The sequence below is a fragment of the Danio rerio genome, chromosome 4, assembly GCF_049306965.1.
Source record: "Danio rerio strain Tuebingen ecotype United States chromosome 4, GRCz12tu, whole genome shotgun sequence".
NCBI classification, from domain to species: domain Eukaryota; kingdom Metazoa; phylum Chordata; class Actinopteri; order Cypriniformes; family Danionidae; genus Danio; species Danio rerio.
In genome coordinates, this window is record NC_133179.1 from 65186062 (window position 1) to 65199123 (window position 13062).

Below are 13062 nucleotides of genomic sequence, written 5' to 3' on the forward strand. Positions count from 1 at the left end.
AGGAAGCGCGATTTATAAAGCGGTGCAGTGGATAGAGGAAGTTAAAAAAGGAGACAAAATAGACTATAAAGACGACAAGCTTTGTTGTAAATGTTTATTTTGTTTGACAAAAAATAGATATATACATGTATATGTTTTAGGGCTTTATGATAGCATAGAAAATCGCGATTATTTCTAAAATAACATTTCCCTAGAAAAATGCATTTTTTTCTGTGTTATTAAATCATTTACTTAATAATATTAAGTGGTTGAAAATATTGTTCAGATGCAATTAACTCTAATTCTAAAAATTATAAGTCTAAAAACACTTTCAAGGTGCAAACATTTAGTCTTTAAAACAACTAAGCAAAATAAATGTTTATTTTGTATAAAACAAATATAAATATACATGTACAAGTTGTAGGGCTTTATGATAGCATAGAAAATGCTATTATTTCTAAAATAACAATTCCCTACAAAAATGCATTGTTTTATCTGTGTTATTAAATCATTTACTTAATAATATTAAACAGTTAAAAGATATTGTTCAGATGCAAATAACTAATTTTAAAAATTAAGTCTAAGTCTAAAAACACTGTAAAGGTGCAAACATTTAGTCTTTAAAACAAATAGGCAAGATATTTTGACTCTTATTGGCTGTTGTCATTTTCTTTTTTTTCTTCTTAACTTCTGCTATTAGTGTTTATTTACAGCTCTGGGTTATGCTTTGAGCTGCTCTAGCAAATAGCCGAGCAGCAACTACTGGGAAGGTAGTTTATAAAATAATAATTTATCATATGTTTGTGATTTTTTTTTTTTTTAAATATTGCATAAACTGTTGTGATAATAAAATAATTTTACGCTATATTGTACTGCCCTAATATGTTAAAAGTATAAATGGTTATATATTTTGTGTAAATAAACATTTTTCTATTTTATTTCTAATCTCTGTGTACATTTCAGCTTTTTTTTTTAAAGATTTGTTCAGTAGCTACAGTGTCCCAAGAGTGGGTTATCTGTTGTGACTCGAATAACTTTACACAATATTTATATTACACTTTACATTCATCATTTTTTCTATTCATTTATTGCAAACAAGTGTTAAAGGATAAAATAAAACTTGCAAAAATACACTGCGTACATATTCATGTGGTTGCTTTAATGTTATCATTGTGTAATTTAAAGGATGGTAATATTAGGGTTCTGTTTATTATTCATAAACAAGTTATAAACTCTAGTTTAGCTAACAGTTAAAATAAAAATGGTATAAAATTATATTGTAAATTAAATTTAAGTAAATGTTAAATGTAAATGCAGTAACACCTAAAAATAATATGTGTATATGTAAATATAACTGTAAACATTGATGTAAATGAAATATTTTAAAATATATTTAATTGAATTTTTAAATAATTTATTAAACTTTAAAAAAATGACAAACCTATTTAAATATCAATGCCTGAAATTTAAATTTGAAAGTATTTTAATGTAATATTTCTTATATCCTACAACCTAATATTTTAGGTACTATATATAGTTTAATCAGTTGTTTAAATATTTTATTATGTGTTATTTAATATTAATAAATAAGTTACCTGAACATTACGGTCAATATAATTGACAAAATTCTAAAACATTTAAAAGTCAATATTTCAGTATGTTTATTATTGAACTATTAAAAAATATTATATTTCTTAAAAGGTGTGAAATATAAGTCCTGATTATAAAAACATTTTATCTAACTCACATGCAATTCAAATAAAGCTATATTTAGTTATGTTGCAAATAAACATACAATTATATTTGAATATAATGTAATACATTTATTAAAAAATAATACTTATTATTATGTTACTCAATTCATTTAAAATGGATTTTCTTTTTCAAATTATGTAATAAATGATATACAATGAGAGCAGTCTACAGCACATGGCTAATTAATATGCACCTGTCATACCCCAGAAAGCACATGGCTAATTATGCCAGTTCCCGCCTTTGATTTTTTTACCATATTGGGTAATTTCATTAATTTCAGCAAGCATGAGCACCTGTCGAGGTCTCAGGTGACCCCAGTGGGGTTCAGGGGTCACTACCTTGCAGGTCTAAGGCCATGTGACGTCAAGAGGACTGCTGGGGGCCACAGGGTGGGGACAGAGAAGATCCATCAGGTTCCTGTGAAAAGGAACCTGATGGATCTTCTCTGTCCCCACCCTGTGGCCCCCAGCAGCCCTCTCGACGTCACATGGCCTTAGACTGCAGAGTAGTGACCCCTGAACCCCATTGGTGTCGACCAATACCGAGCCAGACTTCGGGCCAATCAGGAAGAAGGGAAAGTGGAACTGTGGAACAGGAAGGGAACCGAAGATTCTCCCGCAAGAGAGGGGCCATGCTAATATTCTCTGTATCGATCCAAGTATATGGTTTTTTTTTTTTCAAAACATCAGTTCAGAAGCATATAAAAATATAATTTACAAACATTCCTTATGACATTATGTTGGTTTCAAAACAGGAAAACAACAAGCATAATCATTCTGGCAAATCTATTTTCAAACCATCTAGTGAGTACGTAATATAAGGAGTATTCAACATAAACGTTTTGTAAAATTCAGTCTCTTTTTCTTCCATTCTAAAATATTGTTCCACAGTTTTAATATAGTTTTCCAGTTTCTTTTACACATTGTCCATAACTCCATTTTAGCATGTTTATTTTTAACAATGTTTCTCCTTTCTCAAATTACAGTTCTTGCAACTGATAGAAACAAATTGGCAATTCTTGTTTTACTTCCATTAAAACTAGGGATGCACGATATATCGGCGCCCATATCGTTATTGTCCGATAAATGCTATTTTTAAGATTATCGTTATCGATCCGATGTTGACACCTTGCAATTTCGAAATCATATCTTTTTTGCTTCAAGTATAGACTATTCTGTTCATAAGAGCAGTTCAATCTTTTATGAAGTTTGCTGTATAAAAATATAACAATTTAAAATATTTATTATTATCGGCCTATACATATCGGCTATCGGCCTCCAAGTCTGAAGAATTATTGGTTATCGGTATCGGCCAAAAAATCCATATCCAATCCCTAATTAAAACCAAATAAAAATATTTTATACCATTCTGTCTCCTCCTCAATCTGCTCTGTTTTACTTTTCATCATTTGTTTAATACTTTCTTTTAACTTTGCCATAAATGTATTAAATTCAACACATTTTAAAAACAAATGCATAATACCTTCATTTTCCAGTCCACATATTTTGCATAATGCATTCTTACTGCTTCCAATTTGTGCCAGTTTTGTTTCAGTGAAAATAACATTATGTCTGATGAAATAATCCAACGTTTCAATTTTTGCGTCTAAATATTTCCATTTTAAATTCTTCCAGATTCCCTCTTCGTCTATTTCCACAAATATTTTTTTCCAAAATTGTTCTGAAACTGGTCTTTTATGCACTTTGTTTCTGAAACAAATGTAGAAATTTTTGAGAACACATTCTTGAAAATCTTTCTCATTTTCCTTTAAAAACATTTTCACATTATTCCTTCATCCGAATCTATGATTTCAAAACTTTCTGGATCCACACCTACAAATGTTGCCATAATTTATCGTCCACCCAAACTAAATAATGAATTTCTAAATGACTTTGCTGCTTTTTAACACATATTACCACCCTCTCACCTAATATTATGGTTTTAGGAGATTTTAATATTCATGTGGATAATTTTAATAACTCCCTTACAAGAGATTTTATATCCTGTCTTGAGAGCTTTGGACTTCAACAGCATGTCAATGTTCCCACACACTCTAAAGGACACACCCTCAACCTCATCTGCTGCTCTGGTGTTTCACCCATTGACCTCTCTGCTGAGGAACTCCCTATAACGGATAATTTTCTCCTCTGATTTAATTTTGCACTCTCTCTTTCTTCCACCAAATCTCTCCGTACTATTTCCTTCCGTAACATAAAACATATTAATTTAGAATCCTTTTTTTGCTAGTATTAACTCTCTTCCTGAAATTACTAACCTTTCATCACCAAATGATTTAGTTTCTCATTACAACACTGGACTTCACTATAAGTCTCTGTAATAAAGTTCACGGCCCTTTGGCCGCCTGGAAGAAGGAGGCGGAGAACCGACTTAGTTTAAAAATATTTATTAATAACAAGGACGGCAGCTCCTCACGGAGACAATGGGGGGGTTGGCGCCACACCCCTGCGAGACCTATATGAGATGGGCCGAGAGAACAGGAGATGAAAAAAAGGAAAGACAGAGTAGACCAGGAAAGGGGAGAGAGGAAAAAGAAAAAAAAAAATTGGGGTTCGGTTCTCCAGACACGCTGCCACTCGGTCCTCCACCAGCTGAGAGATGCGATGACGTGCTGGGAGCCCTGTGGAGGAATCTATCCACCCGTCTGTCTTCTGGCGTCCGGCGGCGGTTCTCCTGGCTGGCTGGCGGCATCTCTGGTCTCCTGCTCCGCTTCCGTGGATGGATGCAGGCTCTGGCATCATGGTGGATCGCGGCAACTCCCCCGGGTTCTGTGGGATGGCTCCCTTCAGCACTTTCCCCTTCGGTGGTGAGCCCTGCGTCTCCTGCTCCTCCCCATGCTGGGAGACGGCAGCAGGCAGATCCTTTCCTCGCCAGCCTCAGGCCGCCCCGGCACTCTGGGCAGACGAACAGGTTACTCCCCCACTCGGGTTAACTCCCAAACACTCGCCCCTCTCTCAGCGGCAAGGGCATCTGGACAACGCGTCCCTCCTTCTCCCGGGCTTCGGCACCACTGTAATAAAGTTCATGGCCCTTTGGCCGCCAGAAAGAAGGAGGCGGAGAACCAACGCAGTTTTAAAATATTTATTAATAACAGGGACGGCAGTCTCCGTGTCTAAACCAAAACGGACGGACGGCAGCTCCTCACGAAGACTGCCGTCAAACTGAAAGCAAAAGTAAAATATGTCCGGGCCCGGTCCTCTCTCGGCTTCCTCTGCCATAGTTACTCCTTTTATGGTCCAGAGCTCCTTCCGTGGGATCCGAGGCAGGTGCGCACCGCAGGTGTATCCACTTACGCGGTGGCCTTACTCCGTTCCCACGGCTCTCGGCCACGCCCCCTCGCCACAGTCTCATATGGATTTTTTGAACATCTGACAGAAATAAAGTCAATCAGGTAAGCAATGAGCGTAGCTGCTGCTGCTTCTCTTCTGTTTCTGCATATTAACAGCAGGTGTTCATCATCAGTGCTCAATCATCACTTAATTAAACTCATCATCGGCTCATTAACTTTACTGTGCTGCTGAGTAAATTTTGCTCAATTAAGAGAGGGACCAAATGTTCTCTGAACTGAGTAAATTTTACTCTGATGATATTACTGTGTACAGGTATGGATCATATGTTTTGTCCCAGCTAAGATCTTAAAATGTTCTTTACTTCTCATAGTAACAACTAATGATAATAATTGTCATGGTCACATATATTGCTGTATATGAAGGGATATTTATTTATTAGCATGATGGTTGCTATATTTTAATGAAACAACTGTTTACTATGTAAATGGAGCTATCAAACCGACACGAGCATTGAAAATAATACATAAGCTAAACTTTTTCAGGTTTTGTGCAGCCATATATACATATAAGTAATATCACAGTATAAAAATAACCTACAACACGAAATCTCTAGGACAGGTGAACTTTCTGACGACACAGCGTCACCAGCACAGACCAAACACTGCACAAAGAATGAGATATTTCAAACATGATGTGACCTTAGCATTAATGTAACAATAAAAATAACTTACCGCACAAAATCTCTGTAATGGATGAACGTCTGACAGCGCAGCGTCAGGCACACAGACAAAATACTGCACACACAGTGAAATATTTTAAATGTGATGTGAGCAAAACATACTGTTTATCAGAACAGGATAAAAATAACCTACCGCTCTAAATCACTATGAGAGGTGTATTTGCTGACAGCGCAGCCTCACGAACAAAGACAAAATGCTGCACAAAGAGTGAAAAACTTCTAACGTGATGTAACCAGAACATATTGTGCATCAATATAACAGTATAAAAATAACTTACCACACGAAATCTCAACAACAGGTGTACTTTCTGAAGGCGCAGCCTCACGAATACTGCTCAAAAAGTGAGATATTTCAAACATGTCGTGAACAAAACATACTGTGCATCAAGATAACAGTATAAAAATAACTTTCCACACAAAATCACTTTAACATACGAATTAATCTCGACAGCAGATGAACTTTCTGACCCGATAAATTGAGCATTCAGAGCAAGAGAAACTTTGGAAAATCCTCAGCGCTGATTGGCCCTGATTTTAAACTTTAGACAATCCATCCCTCCGATTAGCCCAGGGTCTAAGCAAACTGTAGACAATCGCGGCTTCTCGTTGAACGAGAGTCTACAGTCTACAGTTACCATTGCACGTTCCCTGGGCAGATGTCTGCGAATTCCCCAAATGTGGGAATCTCGACTGCATAATTTCTGGTAGTGGGGGACTGCGTTCGCGCTCTCCCCTGAGCACAGTGGTTCAAGACAGAGCTCAGGCGGTAGCGTCGGACCTGGCTGGAGCCAAGTGGTGCTCGCTGCAGAGCCATTTGAGGAGAGCTGAGCTCCAGCGAGGGGGAGCTTAAGCTTGAGCTCCACCTTTTTTTGCACTTCTTCTACGAGTGATGTCACTGGGGGTAGGGTTAGGGGTGGGGTTGGTGTACGCATTAAAACAGCTTACAGGAGGAGGAGCGACAGCTCATGCTCCCCCTCGCTGGAGCTCAGCTCTCCTCGAATGGCTCTGCAGCGAGCACCCCCTCGCTGGAGCGGCGCTTCCCTCTCTTCCTCGTCCTCTGCCAAGCCTCTTTTGCTCCAGTAGAGCCGCGCGCGCCTGTGGAAGGCCTGCCCACCCGTCGCTAGAAGAGTCTGTTCTGACGCCGAAAACTACTCGAAAGGTCCCCCCTCAAAGCGGTTTGACCAGGGGAAGGAACACGCAAAGAGAGCCCCCGGTGGCTTTTGTCCGCCAAGCGAGTGTGCCCTGTGGAATGTCAGAATTTTATTTTTACCGGCCTGCCGCTGTTACTGACGGAACGAATGCAGACCGTGTGAAAGGTTATCATTTTATCTGCCATTAAGTAAGCGAACGCTTCTGCTCGGATCAGAGGTAACTTTGTTTCAAGAACTGCAATCTTTTGCAGACGTCTGTGGCCTTTTGGGCAGAGGGACGGTTCTAAACCAATCTGAACCAGAGGCAATTTCGCAGCCAGCCGTCGGTGGTTTCCCGTCCCAGGAATGTAAGGTGCTTGCAGCGGGAGGTTGTTTCGTTAGCGCTTCCGCTTTCGTCAGTGAAGTTCTTTTGCGGAACGTTTGTAGATCCCGTCGTCTTCTTCAAGCTATGTCGTTTGAGCACTGTGCTGATAGGCTGACGTGAGAAAACAGGACACAAAACATACAAGGCAAGAGTGCAAAGCACGGAGCTCTAGGCAAAGGCGGTCCGAACCGCAGCAAAGCAGGAGGTCGACATGTCCAAATAGACCAAATCAGAAACTAAGCAGAGAAAAACGGCATCTGTAGAGAAAGAAAACAGATGGAGGAAAAGAAAGAAAGAACAGGAGGATCCCCTCCCCTCCCCCCATAGAGGGTCTGTTATCCCCAGATCGAGTGCGTCCGGTGGAATCCATGTGTTGGCAGCCCCAACTGATGACAAAACACAAAGCAAGCATCTGGAGGAAGCTCAAACTCTTCATGCGTTGCCACAGTTACTAGCGAGTGGTTTGCAGGCACAGGCACGTCTGCTGCAAGTACAGCGCCGTCAGGAGACAGGGGTTGCTGGCCCATTCCCCATGCTCGGTGGCTGGGCATCACCGCCCTGGAGTACGGCCGATAGAAAACGGCGGATGCCATTTGCGCCGCCCGGCAACTCATACTTACCTGGCAGGGGAGATACCATGATCAAGAAGGTGGTTCACCCAGGGCGAGGCTTGGCCATTGCACTCCGGCCACGCTGACCCCTGCGAATTCCCCAAATGTGGGAATCTCGACTGCATAATTTCTGGTAGTGGGGGACTGCGTTCGCGCTCTCCCCTGAGCACAGTGGTTCAAGACAGAGCTCAGGCGGTAGCGTCGGAGCCGGCTGGAGCCAAGTGGTGCTCGCTGCAGAGCCATTTGAGGAGAGCTGAGCTCCAGCGAGGGGGAGCTTATGCTTGAGCTCCACCTTTTTTTGCACTTCTTCTACGAGTGATGTCACTGGGGGTAGGGTTAGGGGTGGGGTTGGTGTACGCATTAAAACAGCTTACAGGAGGAGGAGCGACAGCTCATGCTCCCCCTCGCTGGAGCTCAGCTCTCCTCGAATGGCTCTGCAGCGAGCACCCCCTCGCTGGAGCGGCGCTTCCTTCTCTTCCTCGTCCTCTGCCAAGCCTCTTTTGCTCCAGTAGAGCCGCGCGCGCCTGTGGAAGGCCTGCCCACCCGTCGCTAGAAGAGTCTGTTCTGACGCCGAAAACTACTCGAAAGGTCCCCCCTCAAAGCGGTTTGACCAGGGGAAGGAACACGCAAAGAGAGCCCCCGGTGGCTTTTGTCCGCCAAGCGAGTGTGCCCTGTGGAATGTCAGAATTTTATTTTTACCGGCCTGCCGCTGTTACTGACGGAACGAATGCAGACCGTGTGAAAGGTCATCATTTTATCTGCCATTAAGTAAGCGAACGCTTCTGCTCGGATCAGAGGTAACTTTGTTTCAAGAACTGCAATCTTTTGCAGACGTCTGTGGCCTTTTGGGCAGAGGGACGGTTCTAAACCAATCTGAACCAGAGGCAATTTCGCAGCCAGCCGTCGGTGGTTTCCCGTCCCAGGAATGTAAGGTGCTTGCAGCGGGAGGTTGTTTCGTTAGCGCTTCCGCTTTCGTCAGTGAAGTTCTTTTGCGGAACGTTTGTAGATCCCGTCGTCTTCTTCAAGCTATGTCGTTTGAGCACTGTGCTGATAGGCTGACGTGAGAAAACAGGACACAAAACATACAAGGCAAGAGTGCAAAGCACGGAGCTCTAGGCAAAGGCGGTCCGAACCGCAGCAAAGCAGGAGGTCGACATGTCCAAATAGACCAAATCAGAAACTAAGCAGAGAAAAACAGCATCTGTAGAGAAAGAAAACAGATGGAGGAAAAGAAAGAAAGAACAGGAGGATCCCCTCCCCTCCCCCCATAGAGGGTCTGTTATCCCCAGATCGAGTGCGTCCGGTGGAATCCATGTGTTGGCAGCCCCAACTGATGACAAAACACAAAGCAAGCATCTGGAGGAAGCTCAAACTCTTCATGCGTTGCCACAGTTACTAGCGAGTGGTTTGCAGGCACAGGCACGTCTGCTGCAAGTACAGCGCCGTCAGGAGACAGGGGTTGCTGGCCCATTCCCCATGCTCGGTGGCTGGGCATCACCGCCCTGGAGTACGGCCGATAGAAAACGGCGGCTGCCATTTGCGCCGCCCGGCAACTCGTACTTACCTGGCAGGGGAGATACCATGATCAAGAAGGTGGTTCACCCAGGGCGAGGCTTGGCCATTGCACTCCGGCCACACTGACCCCTGCGAACGGCGATTGACCTGTACGGCGTGCAAATTTAACTATAGATGTGTAGGCAATTACAGCACCTGATTGGTTGATTGAGTTTCAACAAACCATGAATGAATTGCTTTTACGAGTGAACAACCCCCTGGTGATGTCATCAAAACAAATAGTTGTAACTGTCAGAACACGTTCTATATGGTGTGGTGCTTTTGAAATTAAAGCAAACAACTCTAACTGTGCACAAAAGTAAACTATGAAATGATCATTTAATAAGTTTGTTATTAAAATTTAATAAGTTCCGTCAAAATCCTCATAAACCTCAACAAATGTAATATATAAATTAATATGTTATATCAGTTCTATAAATAAAATATTCATATGTAATATAATTAATAGTAGTAATTAAAGGTCAAACTTTTTTTAAATGCATAATGTTTAGTAGAATTATTCTTAAATATGTTTGTATAACAAAAAAATGCAAATATTTAGCTTCTGTTCTATTATATTATACAGATATACCATCATATTTCTAATAGCAGTGATACAATTACATAAAATGAACAATAATCCCTTTGTCACTGGGTGAGTATTTTAATTATAGTAACTAACTACTTTGTAACAAATTACAACATTTCTATTTTGAGAGTGTAATGTCATAGGATATTTGATTAATGTACTGTTTTTTTTTTTTACACCATATTAACCAAGTGGTATTTGTATGTTGCAGGTGAAGCTTGATGTTAAAGTGTGGTTTAAGGATGAATCCAGTGGCATCCCATCTGGCGGCAACAGGATAAGCTGTCTTCGACTCCAGAGCTGGACTTGGAAAAACACAGAGGAGCAATAGACATTTCAGAACACCTGTACCAGAGATTACTATTAAAATGGACTGCATATTATTGTCATAGAGTTAGATAATATTATTCTAAATTAAATTCAAATGATTTAGGCAATTTTTAAAAACTAATGAAGTCATTCCCACAAATACAAAAACAAACACGAGGTTGTATTTTATTATCCAAATTTATTAAAAGTGCAAAAGAAAAGTTCTAAACATATTGTTAGACCTGCCTGACATAAAAATGTATACAATAGATATGCTTTGTACATAATAAATAAAAACACATTACTATCACTATAATTAATTATAATATTATTGATAGCAGTTATAGATATAAGAATATATTTGTATATATTAACAAAAAATTGCTGCCAGGTCAAGCATTCAGATATTAAAAAAAAAGTTCCTTTAAAAAAACAAAGCTAACAATTAAAGTATAAAAAGCAACATTAGTAATTAGTTATTAAAATACTTTAACCTAATATTATATAATTATTAAACATAAATAAAAAAACAAGAAAACAATCAACGAAATACTGTAAACTGTAAAACAATATAACATACATTTCTGCAACAAAACAGTGTTACAAAAATCAACAAATTAGTGTAAAACACTGTAAACTTAAACAAATGTTAATATAACATTCATTTCTGCAACAATAACAACAATCAACAAATTAGTGCAAACTGTAAACGGTTGCATTTTTGCAACAATAAATTACAATCTACAAATCAGTTTAAAACGATGTATACTCTGAAACAATCAACTGGTAATATTACATACATTTGTGCAACAATAAGTGTAACAACAATGAACAAATTAGTGCAAACTGTAAAAAACTGTAAACTTTAAAACAAATAAATGTTAATATAACATTTATGCATCAATAACAGTGTTGCAAAAATTAACAAATTAGTGTAAAACACTGTAAACTCTCAAACAACCAACTGTTATAATAACTTATACATTTTTGCAACAATAACATGGATAGAGGTCCAGTTAGACAGACTCGGAGGCCTGAGACTGAGAGCCCAAGAGAACGTCCACAGCCCTTTTAAAGTCTTCAAAACAGTCAAAGTCTGCCCAGCAAGGTTTGTGGACGTGGAGGCTTTGGAGCTCTCACAGGAGCTCTTCTTTCTGTATTTCTTGTGGCCTTGAGTTGGTTGGCCACACAGAGCACAGATGTAAACCTTCACTGAGGTTGGATGTCCAGAGCCACTGAGTTCTGCCTTTTTCCTCTTGTAGACTGTTGATCTTGAGGGCAAAAGTGGCAGAGTGGATGCCTGCGGCAAGGAAACAGCGGGAGGTGCAGTCAGCGGAGTGTGTGTGTGCCGGAGTCCTGCGGGCATTGAATGGGCTGGCGCAGGAACTGGTTGAGCAAGAGCAGAGGGAGGGACAGGTAAGATTTGCGGGAGCCTTTGCTTCAACTTTCGGGTGCCGGCCAGAGAAGTGGTGATGGGATACTGCACTGCAGGCCGGCTGGTATGGGGTCTTTCCTCTTGAAGCTCCTCAGCGGGGGGCTGGCTGGTGCTGGAGACGCTCTGGTGACGACGGAGGACAGACAGACCCTGGTCGGTGACGTTTGTGGCTGACAGCGCCTCCTGCCTCCTGATGAACTCGCTCACGCACTTTGAATTTATTTTCAGGATGGGAATCCCGAGTTTGCTGAGCTGATCATCGTCCACCGTCACTCTCTGCTGCACACGCTGGTACAGTTTAGTGATCTGCTGTTTCAGCGGTGACCCTTTAGCTTTTCCTCCAACACCAGGATGAAGCCACAGCTGTTTGACCAGGCAGTACATCAGCTGGTTCTTTCTGGAGTCCACCAAGTGTGCGGCTGAGTAGCGCTGGCTGAACTTGAGCTTCTGCACCAGGGACGCCTCAGTTGGATCTCCACTGGTGCGGCCAAACAGAGCATTGCCCCAGCGTGAAGAGTAGAGGCTGTCGAATTGTTGGATGCTGCGGTCATGGAGGTCAAGCTTGTTCCAGGCGCTGATGACCTTTTGCCTGGTCGACTCATTTAGGGCAAGTTTTCCTTCCTCCAGGGCGATCTCAACAAGGACTTTACACAGATCCTCTACGTGCTGGTACCCAGGCAGATGATTGGGACCGCACACGTCCTCCACACAGGGGTCAAATTCAGCAGCCACTGCCTGATCGGTGAGGCACAGACAGTTCCTCAGAGGAGTCAGGCTGTCCCTCTCGCGGTCTGAGGAGTAGCCCACATCATCATCTTCCTCCTGCGGCTCTTCCTCTGCCACCCCAGCAGGAACATCTTCGTCCTCATCCTCATCTGCCTGAAGTGTCTCTCTAGTCTGAGCGTAATGATCAGGAGCACTGAAGGGCTCTGAGGACTGGGAAAACAGGTACTCCAGACCAATGCGCTCATCACCAGCAGGAACCGGAGGCCTGTAGTTTGCCTCCTCCACCTCCCCAAATAGCTCCTGGCACCTTTGGTTTAGGCGATGAGCTGCGAAAGTCTGCTGAGGGGACTTTTCCTTCCACCATTCCAGGAAATTCTGGAGGGTGAAACCACATCCGGTCATCCTTCAGGACTTTCCTCCACTTTCTGTTTCCATATTTGTCTTTATAAGACATGGCCCTCTGAAAGAGTCCCCTTTCAGTATCCTCCTTCAGCCTCAGTATGTCCAGACTCCCACATCTTGTGCCAACCCTCAAATGACAC

General features: G+C 41.5%; 2 protein-coding genes and 2 non-coding genes across 6 annotated transcripts in view; 2 read left to right on the forward strand and 2 right to left on the reverse strand.

Moving 5' to 3' along the window:
• The window catches only part of znf1069 (zinc finger protein 1069), a 616019-nt gene that overhangs the window by 434985 nt on the left and 167972 nt on the right, over positions 1-13062 (reverse strand). The gene's annotated exons all lie outside the window — the stretch shown is intronic.
• The window catches only part of LOC110439389 (NACHT, LRR and PYD domains-containing protein 3), a 440964-nt gene that overhangs the window by 91109 nt on the left and 336793 nt on the right, over positions 1-13062 (reverse strand). The window lies entirely within an intron of this gene.
• On the forward strand, positions 7909-8072 carry LOC141384059 (U1 spliceosomal RNA). Its single transcript, XR_012405108.1, has one exon. It is a non-coding gene; the product is annotated as a U1 spliceosomal RNA (small nuclear RNA).
• LOC137494501 (U1 spliceosomal RNA) lies at positions 9464-9620 on the forward strand. Its single transcript, XR_011014451.1, has one exon. It is a non-coding gene; the product is annotated as a U1 spliceosomal RNA (small nuclear RNA).